We start from the raw sequence: 14,866 nt of genomic DNA, 5'->3' as shown, positions 1-14,866 counted from the left end.
TAATTGCACATCATGCTGACTTAGAAAGGTGTGGTCTACGTTAATGGTACTCTTCGGTTTGATCAAAATAAAACTTTCTTATATTGCTAGTGAAGACACCCAGTCAAGTTCCATCTCCTTTGTTGTGCTGTGAAGATTAACCGTTTCACTGCCACACTGTTTTCACCTCTGACCATTACATTGGAAATGCAATTCCCCTTTGCCTTAGGGATTACAAAAGGAAATGATTAACTGATTAAAAAAAAAAAAAAACCTAACTCTAGAACAGTAATTGTTTAGCTATAATATATTAATACCATAACTTTGATGTTTAGAAGCAATTGAACTGCTCATGCTCAATAAGATGTTAAATTATAGATTTGTCAGTAATACCGCACTCCAAAATATATGTTATTACCAGCAAAGATATGATGCGTGTACGAAGGATTGCGTGCTTGTTGTGTAGTGGAAACGAACATGGTCAAGGCTGTTTTATGCTATTTATCACCTATATTTAATAATACAATTAAAAATATTTTTACACAAAAAACACGTATAAACAACTGTGGACAAAAATTGAGACACACGTGCCCAGAGGAAACCTACCTGTCAAAAGTCATCTACTGTATCTGGAAAAAAAAAAAAAAAAAAAATGACGTCACACAGAAAGCCCGCCCATCCAGTTTTTGGACGCTTTTTTTTCAGAAAGGAGCAACCTACCTCGCTCATGGAAAAATGTTTAGTCCGCCCCTTGATCAGGATGGATTGGCTCCCGTTTGTCGACAGCCCCGTTGCGCTGCTTGCATTGGCTTTGAGAAAGTGCCACTCCATCTGTAGTCCCGGCAGGCAGCATGCTTGTCTGCGTTGTGAAAGTGATGAAGATGGAGTTATCGAGGTGTTTAATAATTAATTTAATTTAAGGAGTAGTTTACACCATCCAGAAAGGTACAAAAGAAAGGAGGGAGAACAAGGAGCTGGGAACATGACATGGTGGTAAGGTATGTACAGTTCTAGTTGCACGCAACCAGCTACCAGTAGTTTTTACCGTTCACTTTTTACTGTTAAAAAAAAAAAAAAAAAAAAAAAGTATCTGCACTAGAGAAGCTAAATTATAGGACTATTAATATAACTTTACAGTCAGTAGATGACATTATTGTGTTTGTGAGCCTGGAAGACACTATGTATCTTTTTGTTTTGGTTCATTTTGCAGAGGCGTGTACAGTGAAAAAGTTTTTTGATGTGTTATTTTACGGCACTTGGTTTTTAATTTTATGTTGTCTTCACTGTACTATATATATATATATATATATATATATATATATATATATATATATATATATATATAGAGAGAGAGAGAGAGAGAGAGAGAGAGAGAGAGAGAGAGAGATATATTTAAAAAAAAAAAATAAAAAAGCTGTTTTCTTATCTTATAATCCAACCTGCATTATTAATATATCCGGGGCTTTGGCTCATTGGATAGCAATGCATTACATTTCCATTATATTGTAATTGTTATTAAAATAATTAATTATTATTTAAATCTCAAATTATTATTGAAATATTGAGTTATTGCTTTTTGTAAACATTGTAAAGTATTTTATTAACTTCCTGCCGTATAATACCGTTGATAAACGAGTGTTCATGCACGGTGTAAGTATGAATACAACCGTGTACACATATGCTAGACACAGATAAAGGTGGCTTGACTTTTGATTGTTGCTTACTATGGTATAATTTGTTCTACACAGATTCGAAGTATTTCTCTAAATACAAAACCGTCAGATTATTAAACATTCAGGCCACAGGCACAGAAAATATGGTATAGGGTTCTCTGCATATAAATTGAAAATGAAAGAAATCCAAAAAATGTCATGTTTAATGTTTTATTGTGTCTGTGATTTGCAGCGCCTGTCTGTAGAGACCTGTGTGTAGATTAAAGTTACCTTTACACTTGATACAGTACCAGTACAGTTGCAGTCATGATGGGTAAGACAGTATTATAGATTGATAGACCTTTATTGTTGCTTATCTATCCCAGATCACACAAACTGTACCATTTCACAGTGAGCAGTCTCAAAAGTGATGACTGTACAGCCACTTTTCTACAAGGGTTGATTTGATTTTAGCCAAGTAATTGGTGTGGCCATCGCCATTTATTAAAGTGTTGTAACCACACCCTGTCAATTAAAATGTACTTATTTCTTCAGTGTAATACTTCAAAACTCTGTCTCAAACCTTTGATGTTATACTGTGGTGTAATGTAGGGGTCAGAGTTTTCACCTCCAATCCACGCTCTACAAATTGCTATTGCATGCCTGTGGGTCTCCCCATTAATGAAGCAAACTTGGCATTGATGCGAGGCAAGCAGGAGCACAGTGGGTGCAGAGGTGTTTGTAATTTTTTGTTGTTGCAAACTCTGCCGTGTTAACTGTTAATGCTGTCTAAAAATAAGTTAACCACCATTTCAGTGCTTGGGGCTTTCCAGTCCATCAACCAATCTTTGTTTTATATAGGGCTATTCATAGTGGACCAGCATCACAAAGCACTTTACAAGATGCAGTAAAAACAAGAAAATGCTTCAAATACAGAGAAATGCATAATACACGATATACTGTAAAAAAACAATGCATAACACATTAAATACAGTGAAAAGTGCATAATACATGATAGTAACATAATACGTGAAATAGTAGTGACAGATATCAGACTTAAAGGGCATGGAAAGCAAGAGAGAACAGGTGGGTCTTGAGAGTTGATTTAAACTGAGTGACGGTGGGAGCATCACGCACGAAAGCTGGGAGAGAGTTACAAAGAGTCTGAGAGGTTGCCGTCAAGAACAACACCATGGCTTCGTACTGTGGGGGAAGGCAGCAGCAGACAGTTTCTGAGGTTCAGGGCAGCTGTATTTATATTCTTAAGTTTAGTTTTAGATCATACTAGAAGGAGTTCAGATTTGTTAGTGTTCAGTTGAAGAAAATTGGCAGACATCCAGGCCTTGATGTTTTGAATGCAAGCAGAGAGCTGGACCATGGCAGAGGGGCTTCCAGGGTCGAGTTTTAAGTAGAGCTGGGTGTCGTCAGCATAGGAGTGAAACATGAGGCTGTGTTGGCGGATGAGGTGACCCAAGGGAAGCATGTAGATATTGAAGAGAAGGGGCCCAAGAACAGATCCTTGGGGGACACCGCAAGTGAGGTTTGCAACACCACTGCATCCAGCATAAAAAACAGACTGCATGTGTCCGGACAGGTAGAAGGACATCCTGGAGAGACAGGATCCAGAGATTCCAGCATACTTCTGAAGGTGGTCAAGAAGAATGCCTTGATCTGTGGTGTCAAAAGCAGCTGTTAGGCCAAGAAGGACAAGCACAGAGGGCGCACCAGCATCAGCATTGAGCAGGAGATTATTCTCAATCCAGAGCAGAGCAGATTCGGTACGGTGATGCGGCTGGAAACCAGACTGTAGAGATTCAAGCAGATTGTTGTCTGTGAGGTGTTTCATCAGTTGACTGGCTACGGCCCTTTTGAGAGGGAGATTGGAGATGGGACAGAAATTAGATTAGTCAGCCGGGTCAAGGGAGGGTTTTTTGAGTACCGGCGTAACTCTGGCAAGCTTGAGGGCAGCAGGAACCGAGCCAGAGTCCAGGGACAGGTTGACAGTATGCATAATGGAGGGAGCAAGCACAGATGGACAAGGTTCTTTTCATACACTTCATCATCTGCATTGCTTGAACATTTGTGTCAGTTACCAGAAGTAAATAGACCTGCATACAGCAAGCAATATATATCAGTCCACATAGCTTTTACACCTTTTATTTGCATTTTAACAAAAATCTGTATTAGGATCTTGGGAAGAAATTGCTCTGAGTAGTTTCTGTGTTTCGCTAGGTGTCTGACACCAGTATGTTTGATGCACATTATTATTTACCGTTTCTTTGTAGTATATTTATGCACTAACATATTTCTATATAAAAGCATTTTTTTATGCAGCTTGTCTTTTTTAATTATGTGTAGAAGGGCACTAGTTTTTCATAATAATTACGCTGTATTTCATATTTGAAATGTTAAACAGAAATGCAATATGAGTAGTGTAACACAAAATCTAAAAAGCAAATCTATAAATATGCTTTTATGACAGGCCGGTTGTAGCGCAACCTCTGAATAACACTGTTTAGTAAATCCGCCTATCAGTGAAGTGTACATTTTTAGTTCAGTAAATATAACATGCTATTGGTTACTGGTGTTTTGCTAAATTCACTTCTTGCAGTATACCTAGATCAGTTTAAAGATTAATAAATGTTTGTGTCAAATTACGATTTCAAGTGATGGTTTGTAATTGTATTATTAATAATGAACAAACTGTCGGTATCATATTTGGTGTCTGCCAATTATTGATCAGAATCGGCCTAAAAAATCAGTCCCTGCATCTCTGTTTAGGTAAGTCCAAGATAGAGTAGGAAAACAACATTTCAAGAGGAATAATGTGGTTTACAGTACATTTTTACAGTAGTAACATGGTTCTTTCAAGTTATTTTCTGACTGACATCCTTTTTGAAAAGGTCATAATTTATAGATGTATGGTCTTACCACAGCTGTTAGAGTAGGAAACACAATTGTTGTCAAATGGGCTCTAAATACTGTAAGAACAGTGCATGGATTCCTTATAATTTCTGTTCTATTTACTGTGTACAAAAATGGGCATTTCATTAGAAATGTTTGATAAGAATATATTTAATTGCTTGGGTGATTATCTGGCTTGTCATAAATAAAGTGAATTAAACCTTAAATGATGGTAGTGTGTGATTAGTTTTTAGCGCAGGGAACAGTAGACATCTGCAAGGACCCTATGGGATGCACCAGTAATGCAGTACATAAGCTTGTATCTACACTTCAAAAAATAAGGCTGAACCAGTAATGGCATAGATGACATGTTGAACATATCTTGTTTATTTAGAAACGGAACAGGAAAGGATGTAGCGTTTGTGTAAATCACATGATATTGTGCTGACACTCAAATGATTCTAACCCAGGATAAAATGCAAGAAGACCGGCAGACTTCAAAGCCCTTTGATAAAGTTCGCTAGCCTCACAATCTTTGAAACAGCTGAAAGGAGCTTCAGGTATTTTATATTCTGATTTAAATTGTATTCCCAGGAGCTAAACCCAGAGTAAAATAGTTGTTTTGTGCCTGCAGTTTGCTTCTGAACATTATAGCACATACAGATACTGTAACAGTACTTCAGTAATTAGAAGACATCAGTATGGAAATGACTATAATTGAAAGAATGTTAGCTTTACTGTAAACAACACTCAAAATACAAATCGGTCTCTGACTACATACTGCTTTTTCAGCTTGTAATTAAATCATGTACTATTTACTAGACATGGAAATTTTAAACGCTTACCCGTATAAACTTCAAAGAAGTGGTTAAACGTTGAATAATGTGCCAGACGTATAATCGATCCTGTGACAAATTTCACCAAACACACATTAATTTTAGTAATTTGTCATCATATGCAGTCAGTCTGTCGTGTATCCACCTGCTGTAGAGCCACAGTAATGGCAGATATTATAAAAGGGTAGGGGCTTGGGAATTGCGTCCAAGTAGTTTTTCTAATTGGTTCAACAGAAAAATCGACACGGGTGGAATTTATCTTTGGCTTGTTATATACTGAGCATCAAAAGAAACGTGTCACTTATATTTGAGCATCAAAAGAAACTTATCACTTATATTTAGAAAAAATTCACTAGATGTGATCGAAAAATGAAAAGCTTTGTTTTAGAGCAGGTGCAGTGACTTTGTATTGTGCTGATTAACAATTGACATCACGAAGACTCTGCAAAATGATCTGTCGATCTTGGCCAGGTGTTGTGACTCATGGTCTCCCTGTTTTTGGCCTGTCATTGACAGAGTGTGTCTAAATACGAAGCAGAAATAGCTTAAACTTGCGATTTCAATTTTTTTTTTAATTGAATTTAATTTCTTTCCAAATTGACGTGGGATTGCTGTTTGTTTGGGTTTTGTACCGAGCAGACTGGAATGTTAAAGACCTTTTTTTAAAGTGGAATCGGCGAAAATATGGACATTGTGTTCCAGCAGATTTCTTGTCAGTGGACTTCACATTCCCCAATCTTGCCATAGGCGGATGGCTTTTTTCACTTGAAATTGTTCTGTATGATTTTGGACTGAACGACCGTTTATGTTTAGTTTTGTCTGTATATTGGAACTGCTGCACTAAAGTAAAGGACCTGTGAGAATTCAAACAGGTAGGCCAGGCGTCTCTCTTTAACAATTTCATATAACTCTTGAATTTGAATAAGTTACGTTATTTAATATATTTGACCATATATAATTAACTGCACAAGAAGGGAAACATTACATTTAATTACTAATATATTAATTGATTGTGTGTTAGATTGGCATTTAAAAATAGGACTTGGTTTGGGAAGTTTATGGACGCTGGTATGTAAAGGAAAATGGTGTTGGATTCTAGTACTCAGAAACTGTAATGCTCAAGTACTATATTTCTCTAAAATCCCACCCCTACTATCAAAGACTGCAAACTTTTAAATCTCTGAGGCAGACTTCCAGAAGTGAAAGTATTTCCAACTTTATTTTCAGTTGTAAGCACAATTCTCTTTCGCTTTCTTGTAGCCATTTTGCATTAGCGCTGTACACTGGGTGAAGTTGCTGAAGAGCTTGATCATATTAATTGTTTATTTAAAACTTTTTTTTTTTTTAGTGACAACCATATCATTTTGAGCAAAGTTACTTAAAAAAACAACAACAACAAAAAACTGACTAGGTTCCTGTTTGGGTTTTTTTTTTTGTGTATTTTTTGTTTGTTAAATTGACAGAAACATACATTATATATCTGAAAATGTGTTCCATCTCCACTGACATATTTAATTACAACCATTATTTGATTGAAGAGGATATTTAAATAGAATCATTTCAATATATACTTTTGGTGTGTATGTGTTTTTATTTTATTTTGTACTGTGTAGTAAAGTCTTTTGAAGGTAAAACATTATTTGCTTTTTTTAGGGTTTCTTTGCTTAGAAAATATTAACTGGAGCTGTCAGAATATATCAGAATGTAATATGAAGTGTGTGTGTGTGTAGATATGGTTTAAATGTTTAAATGCTGATGCTGCATAGCATTTAAACGTTCGTAAAAATTTACCAAAATCACATCCATGCTATTTACATGATAAATCAATATGCAATTATAAGATTTAAGGCGTAAAACAACAGTGATATAGTCATTGCTGTCACACGGTGAGGTAAATATCACTGTATGCCTTCACAACAGTATGTATCTGTGTTTACTGAATCAAATCATTAGTTAATGACCTGTAACACTTCAGTAAAAATTATGAGAGAATTTCCTCTCAAGATTGTGTCCCTGAGATATTGAATTGCTGAAACAAATTGGCCAATCAACAGGCCTTTTTAAAGGCAAAGCCTTGCTTATTTTAACAGCAAATGCCATGAACAAGAGTTTTGTTGCTTATTTTAGAAATTAAAATACATATTATTATTAAAAATAATTGAAAGTATCATGCAAGGACCTTCATCTACATACAGTAGATTTGTGGTGTAGGTCAGTGGAGGCTACAGCCGCTGGACTTGGGTGTCATGGAAACTGAAAATATAAAGGCCTTGATCAAAGCACTCCATATTGTTGAACCATCTTTAAAATGGGGATCACTAACTATATCTTTATGTGCTTTACTGTAAGACTCCAGATTAATTCCTCAGAAGTCAGTTGGTAAAGGAGTGGGCAGGAGTGTTTGTTCAGTAATGCTACTTATTGCATTGCACTAGTCTCCTGTAATACAGTTGGGATGACTATAGGACCAATGTCCCCAATTTGAAAACGGCTTACTACAATAGCTACTCTTTTTGAAGAAATAGCCAACACTGTGGTATGTTGGTACAGTATTGATTTCTCATCAAGGAGAAACGTTAGAAAAGGGGGAACAAACTCCAAGGATACCGTTTTACTGTTTATATTTCCAACCCAAATGAGCTTGCAATGCATATATATCATCCATGTTGTTTTTGCTTTAAGTAAAATATAAACAGAATATTCCCTTAAAGAAACCAGTCTGTTCTGTACAATTCGAATCTAAAATAATTCGGGGGTGGTATTTCCGGGGGCGGAGGTGGAGAACACATTTGTTTTGACGCAGTTTGTACAGTATCAAGATTAAAGAATTTCATAATATGTGGATTGTCCGATATTTTCAGCATGTTTTGTGTTTCATTACATTTATAAGGGATTCCACATGTAGTTGCATCACCACTCTCTGTGCTTATTCACCAACATGAAGTAAAATACTAACCCAGAAAAGCAGGTTCTATCAAATAAATGATGAATTTTGCTAATGAAATGTAAGGAATTAACATTACCTACTGTAATAAGATACAGTATCTGATAAAGTGCAATTGATCTGTACTTAGAGCTTGAATTTTTCGGTTTTTATTGTCCAAAACGCTACCTTCCTTTTAAATGTTAATTAGTAGTCGTTAAGCTGTGTGCAAAATCTGCATCCTAATAAAGAGAAACTGACTAATTAAAGATTGGGTTGAAGATAATTGTTTTTCTTTGCTCCAAATCAAGGAGGTTTTAAATGCTGGACTTACTATCAGTGTATACTCTGTACTAGGTATTTTATGCTGAAAAGAAAATCTGTCAGGACAGCTCTGTAAAACGAGTGAAAATAACAAAAGCACAAGGATAAACTAGGCCAGGGGTCTCCAACCCTGGCCCAGGAGAGCCCCTGTCCAACAGGTTTTTATAGGTGTTTACATCATCAGTGGCTAAAGATCTGGAACACCTGTTAATCTTAACTAATTAAGCTTGGTTGAAACGAAAACCAGAAGACCCTGTAGCTCTCCAGGACCAGAGTTGGAGACCCCTGAACTAGGCGACTGCAAGAATGAAATGCAGTTAGGATCAGCATTGAGAAATTATTGTAATTTGTCACGTCTGTTTGAAATAAAAATTAAGTGAAACAGAATTGGGCTCTGTCAGGATATGAAGGTAAAAACATGTGATCTGTTTCAGAGTTTAATTAGAAAACAAAATAAGTTTAAAGTGGAATCGTGATCAAAAGTAAACCTGAAAACTTCAAGTCTTATCTACTGTACAGAAAATACGAGGCAAGGAAGTACAAGTATGCAATTCCTAATTTGTATCCTGTTGAATCTGACAAGGGAATGAGATGGAGACATTTGCTCTTTTCCAGCCTTTATTAAAAAAGACCAGTTTACTGTATCCCAGGCATGATACTGTGATTGTAGCTGATCTAGTTCATGAATGTAAAGATGACTATGCAATGAGCGGTATACATATTTAACAGCCACCATCTGCTGTATTGACAGGTCACTGGACAGCAAATGCCCAGAGCAATCGTATTTGCATGTTCATAGACCTTGGTATGCTGGGAATGAATGACAAGCACCATACAGCGTAATCAGTGTCGAGGAAATATTGGAAAAGTAGCAACGGCACTATTATAAGGAACAAAAAAAATAAATAGAGTAAACAAATATGAAACTTCATACAGTTGTGTATGAGATGTATTTTTTGGTAGTTTGTTAATATTAATTGACCTGTTGGCTGAGTCTTGAATGTAAAATGAGAAACAAAGACACTAGTATGGTGATCCATAACTTCTGATCCATAACTTCTAGGTTTAGTCAGCAAAAAGCAAGAGTAGGTTGCTAAACAAGTAGTTAAAACCATTTCACAGGACCCTTCAAAACATGGAGTTCGAAGATGTAGATAACTTCCTGCTGCAAGTACAGCAGTGGTGCTGCAGCAGGGCCAAGACTGTTTTTATCACAGAGTGATAACAGTGAGTGAGGGGAAAACGTGTTATAATGTGTGGGGCAAAACACAGTATAAACAAACGGGTAAATCATCTTTCTGAAAAAGCAAGACAACGCTGGACACACACCAGAGTATAAGGCTGAAAAGAACATGGGGCACTGCAGCTTTAACAGTTTGCACTAAACAGTTTTCAACTGCAGTAATCCAGGTAGAGTTTGGACTAATGCATTAGAATGAATGAGTCTGAGCCTAAACTCTTCGCAGTTCAACAACATTATTTATCATTGTAGCATCTCATCTCTTGGGCATTTACAAAAATAAATTAAGCTTAAAGTCTTGAAGTGTTGTGATTTTAGTAGTTGAATTTGATTGACACAGTTACAGTGCTGTAAACATAGGATTTTAATAATGGAAATATATTAGAGTTGTGTCAGGGTGTATATTAACAGTGCTTTATAAATATGATAATTAAAGAAAGATGGAAACAGAACCGCTTTCTGTAAATGATTGACTTTTTTTTTTTTTTTTTTTTTAAGTCTCTTCAGTCGAGATAACCCATGCTTTTAAATTAGGCTCAGATATGCAGAAGGAAAACATAGTGATATGATGTGTGTTCTCATTTTCTTCACTGTGGTATAACGTTGATTGAATATGTAGATACAGTTTGCGATGCCGTTCTGCATGTGGGTTAGTTTACTGCTCTTGATAGCTGTCTTTTTTTTCGGAGGGGGGGGGGGGGGGGGAGGAGTTATAGCCCAGGGTTTGTGTCACAATGGTGTTGAACTGTGCAATTAATTATCAGTATTCTAAACCGAGCATCGTAGTAAATCTGAGGATTTAACTTCCTGAAAACAGGAAGGTAAGTAGACGGGGCTAGACACTTTTTTGTTGTACACAAAAAAGTTATTTACATATAAAGTGGCTTTTAAGTTAAGGTGGGAGAAAGCAGTAATTACAATTATGGGTAATCTGGATATGTAAATTTCAGCATTACAAGAGCCAATCAAATCACGTGAAAGTTGCTAAAATGCTTTACATTCACAGCGTTTTAAAAGTTAGAACAGAGCAAAGGCATACAGGTTTCACCCAGTTTGGGCTCATCAGTGCAGTGTAACTATCTTTGTTACCCATAATAATAATAATAATAATATATAACCAATTAATTAAGCATTTAGTAGGTCTACTTTTACTATGCATTTCTTAGTTGTGTTACCTGTTTAAGTTGTCAGATATGAAATGCAGTCAAAGCTATTTTATAGTACACTCCATATTGTGCAAAGTAGCACATTCTTACTGGATGCAAAGTATGCTTTCTGTTCCTGTCACTCATGGGGTAACACTGGCACCTGTTTCCCTTTTTAAAATATTGTGTAGTAATTGTACCCCTGGGATCAACTAGCTAGCTTTTGTCACTACCATGGCATGTAAAGAAATTTAAAAAAAAAAAAATGTATTGTCCATGTTCTTTGAACAGGTGGAAGCCAAAATGCACGTGTTCGAAGCTAGGCAAAGTTAATCTGGGTATCGGAAGGCTAACTTCCTAATCCACCATTAATATTTCACACTGAGCATTTGTTTCCAGACACCACATTGTCTGGTTGGTTGTATGAAGACTAATTCACACTTTTTAATGTATCTTCACATAGTTTATTTCTCCTCCAACACATTTGCAGCTCTGCAGTACTTGCAAGAAAGCAGTTGTTGTGCAGCTTGTACAGTTGAAATAACGCTGAAGAGGTCAAAAAAGACAGACGAAAAGTACGAAACCTAACTATTTACCAATAACAGGCTATTGAAGATAAAAAAAAAAAAAAAACAAGTTTGCCAATAAATGTGATACTGCAGATAAGCTTTTCACAATGTTTTTTACAGCCAGATAAATTCCAATCATGTTTTATTTCAAAGAGACAAGCACAGCTTCACTGCTGTTTGGTGAAGAGAAAATGTCAACCCATGATGCTGAATCCATCAACAAACCTCTGCAAGTTTTAAGCCTACAGTACTATGCAACTGTGGCAGAGCACAGCTCTGCTCCTTAGAAATTGGCAGGGATGGGGTTAAATTCCCCTACCTGCCATGGTTCATTGTGTTCAGGTGGCTGGGGTTGATTAGATGATTAGTTTAATTAACGATCAATCAGCGCCCAGCCACCTGACATAAAAGGAGGCCTCTGCTTTTCATTTGGGAGGAGGGAGCTGAGGAAGCAGGTTGGTGGTTTTTGGTGTGTGGTTTTTGAGATTTGTGAATCCAGTGAAGGCATTGCCTAGCCTGGAAATTGTTATTTTTGTAAGTTTTGCTTTTTGTCTTTCTTTTTGTGTTTTAAATTGCTTTGTTTTGGCCCTTGTGCCCTTTTATTTTTGTGTATTTATAATACAATTATTATTTTTTTGAACTACAGACTGTCTCAGGACCTCTATCCACTCGCCAGCCTGCCACATTTGGTGTCAGCAGTGGGATAGCACCACCTAGAGGCTCAGAGCAGTATTTACTTTTTTGAAAAAAAAAAATGTTATTATTATAAATACACAAAAATAAAAGGGCACAAGGGCCAAAACAAAGCAATTTAAACACAAAAAGAAAGACAAAAAGCAAAACTTACAAAAATAACAATTTCCAGGCTGGGCAATACCTTCACTGGATTCACAAATCTCAAAAATCACACACCAAAAACCACCAACCTGCTTCCTCAGCTCCCTCCTCCCAAATGAAAAGCAGAGGCCTCCTTTTATGTCAGGTGGCTGGGCGCTGATTGATCGTTAATTAAACTAATCATCTAATCAACCCCAGCCACCTGAACACAATGAACCAAGGCAGGTAGGGGAATTTAACCCCATCCCTGCCAATTTCTAAGGAGCAGAGCTGTGCTCTGCCACAGCAACACTCTCATTTTTTTATTTTTATTTAAAGATATAGAAAGATGCGTTTACCAGGAAGGTAGTCTCTGAAATGTGATTTATAGTAGTGTTTTATGCCTTTTACTAAAGGATAACCGTTCCTTGCTGTGGATCTAATGCGTCAGACTGTCCAGCTGAAAGATTTGCTGCTTGAACAGTCTCCTCCACATGATGTGGAAGGGCTGAGAATATTGCTTGCAATGGAAAATGTTCTCTGCTAATAAATACCCTTGTCATTGTGAGTCATCTGTGAACAGACTGGAGAGGAATTTGTTTTCTTAAAAGCAAACGACAAAGCAAATTAGTCATCTTATTCTTATATTTCTTGTTACCAGTTGTCTTTGATTGAAACCGATGCTAAAGCTTTCATTAGGGCTGTGAGGTTGATTATTCAGGCGAAACTTGCTTTAAGGCTTTTAAAAATACTTATAAAAATGAAAATACCCAATATGCTGGTGTATAACATTAATAGTAGTTGTTCTAAGATTCCAGTGCGTCATAATTTGTCCTGCACTACATTGTTAGTAATGTACTATATAGTCATTCCTTGTCTAGTGTACAGTACTGTACAGTACGCTTTATAAAGAGATGTGTTTTTAAACCCAGACTTATTTTTCATTACATTAGTATATGAAGGAATACTTAAAAAATCTGTCCGTTGCATCCCACCCCAGGATTTGAAACTTGGGGAGGTTGATCCGGCCCAGTAAGTAAGCGACTCTAAGTAACCGTAATGTTTTACTAAAAATAGTGAAAAAAAAAAAACGTAACTGGCTTCTGACTTACTATTCCAACTGTATGAAAGGTCACACATGTATGATGTTGTGTATGTATCAGATGAAAGCTTTTCTCCCGGTTTATCCAGCATACCATTTCAGCCTGGAACTTTACATTTGTATGGAAACCCTGGTCGTTTGAGCTGTGGTCTACATTGGCTGCCAGTTTGTTCAGGAATACTGTGGTGGTGGGGGGTGGGGCGGTACACCCATTTCGTGCCAGTTTCTGTGTACAGCCCCACAGCTCAGTTTTGGAACCCCTGTGTAAGAGACACTCCTGTAATTGACCTACAGTACTAGCTGTCTAACGTGTACAATTTTGCAGTTTGAAATATGTGTAAATTGCATAAAGGTTTACATTCACTCTTGGCTTGCTTGTGCACTTATGTTGAGCATAGTGAAAAAAAAAGTACATATAAATATGAATGCACCAAACAAACTGAGGTGGTCTTTAGTTTGTTTTAGTGCTATGTGAATGCAAAATCCATTCGGAAAAATGTGGAAGCAAACAAGCAAAATGGACAGTGTAAATTTCAAAGTGAACAGAGTAGTTTGCACTGAAGTATGATGTGTATACTAAACGTCTTGAGTTATTTTAATTTTCTCTCTCCTCTTCCAAATGAACCACACTGAAAACAAACCATATGTGAAAAGGCCCTTGAATGTTACAGTATTGCCTGTTCACAATATTAACAAGCCCTAAAAAGCACGTAAAACAGGTTTTCCAGATTTGTATTGTTGTAATAACTTACCATACAAGCCATGTTTAGTGTCTTGTACTGTTTCATAATCAGGATGTACTGCAGGCCCTACATACACAGCATTACAGTCATGGTTTCAAGGTGCTGCTCGGATAAAAAGCGCATCTCTTTGAGCCCACAGAGAGATTTTAAAATCCAGAACGAGTACCCTTCTATGAGAATGATAATCTGAAATGCCCCGTCTCCTCCCCAGATTGCCACTGTGATTGGAGTCAGGGATTCAGAACAAGTTGGCCGCTGGTACGCAGATATCTGGAGAATAGGGAAAGTATAATCTCTTGAAGATTAGCATTAAAGAGCTCTTGTGAATCCCACATGAAGATCAGATTTAAGTCAAAGAAAGAAAGCAGTGGAAGGAAAAGAGAACTAATGATTTGCATGCCTTAGGAGTCCAGAGATTAACACAACGATTGTAGCAATGCACAGTACGGCAGAGAAATGGATTTGCATACTAAATGTGCTTGTTTTCCGACATGGTGTGCAGTATGTAAAGGTGCCGTTGTATGAGAATTTCAGCTGGTTTATACGTCATGTCACTGCTTTTGAGATTGGCAGGTACTGTTGAAGTCCTTTGAGCATTCTGAAAATGAACAGAAGATAATTTGCATCCTGTAA

The 14,866-nt window shown here is 36.8% G+C and overlaps 1 protein-coding gene across 4 annotated transcripts in view; it reads left to right on the top strand.

Moving 5' to 3' along the window:
* Positions 1-816: 816 nt before the first annotated feature.
* LOC121313605 (hyccin-like) overlaps positions 817-14,866 on the top strand; it is a 41,181-nt gene continuing 27,131 nt past the window's right edge. For 3 of the 4 annotated variants that reach the window (XM_041246313.1, XM_041246308.1, XM_041246315.1), the window contains exon 1: positions 817-977. The gene's annotated coding sequence lies outside the window, so the exon portion shown is untranslated. The remainder of the gene's footprint in view (positions 978-14,866) is intronic. The other variant, XM_041246311.1, reaches the window with a different exon arrangement.

This window comes from Polyodon spathula, chromosome 3 (assembly GCF_017654505.1).
Source record: "Polyodon spathula isolate WHYD16114869_AA chromosome 3, ASM1765450v1, whole genome shotgun sequence".
In the NCBI taxonomy this organism is placed as follows: Eukaryota; Metazoa; Chordata; class Actinopteri; order Acipenseriformes; family Polyodontidae; genus Polyodon; species Polyodon spathula.
This window is presented reverse-complemented; position numbering and strand designations above follow the sequence as displayed.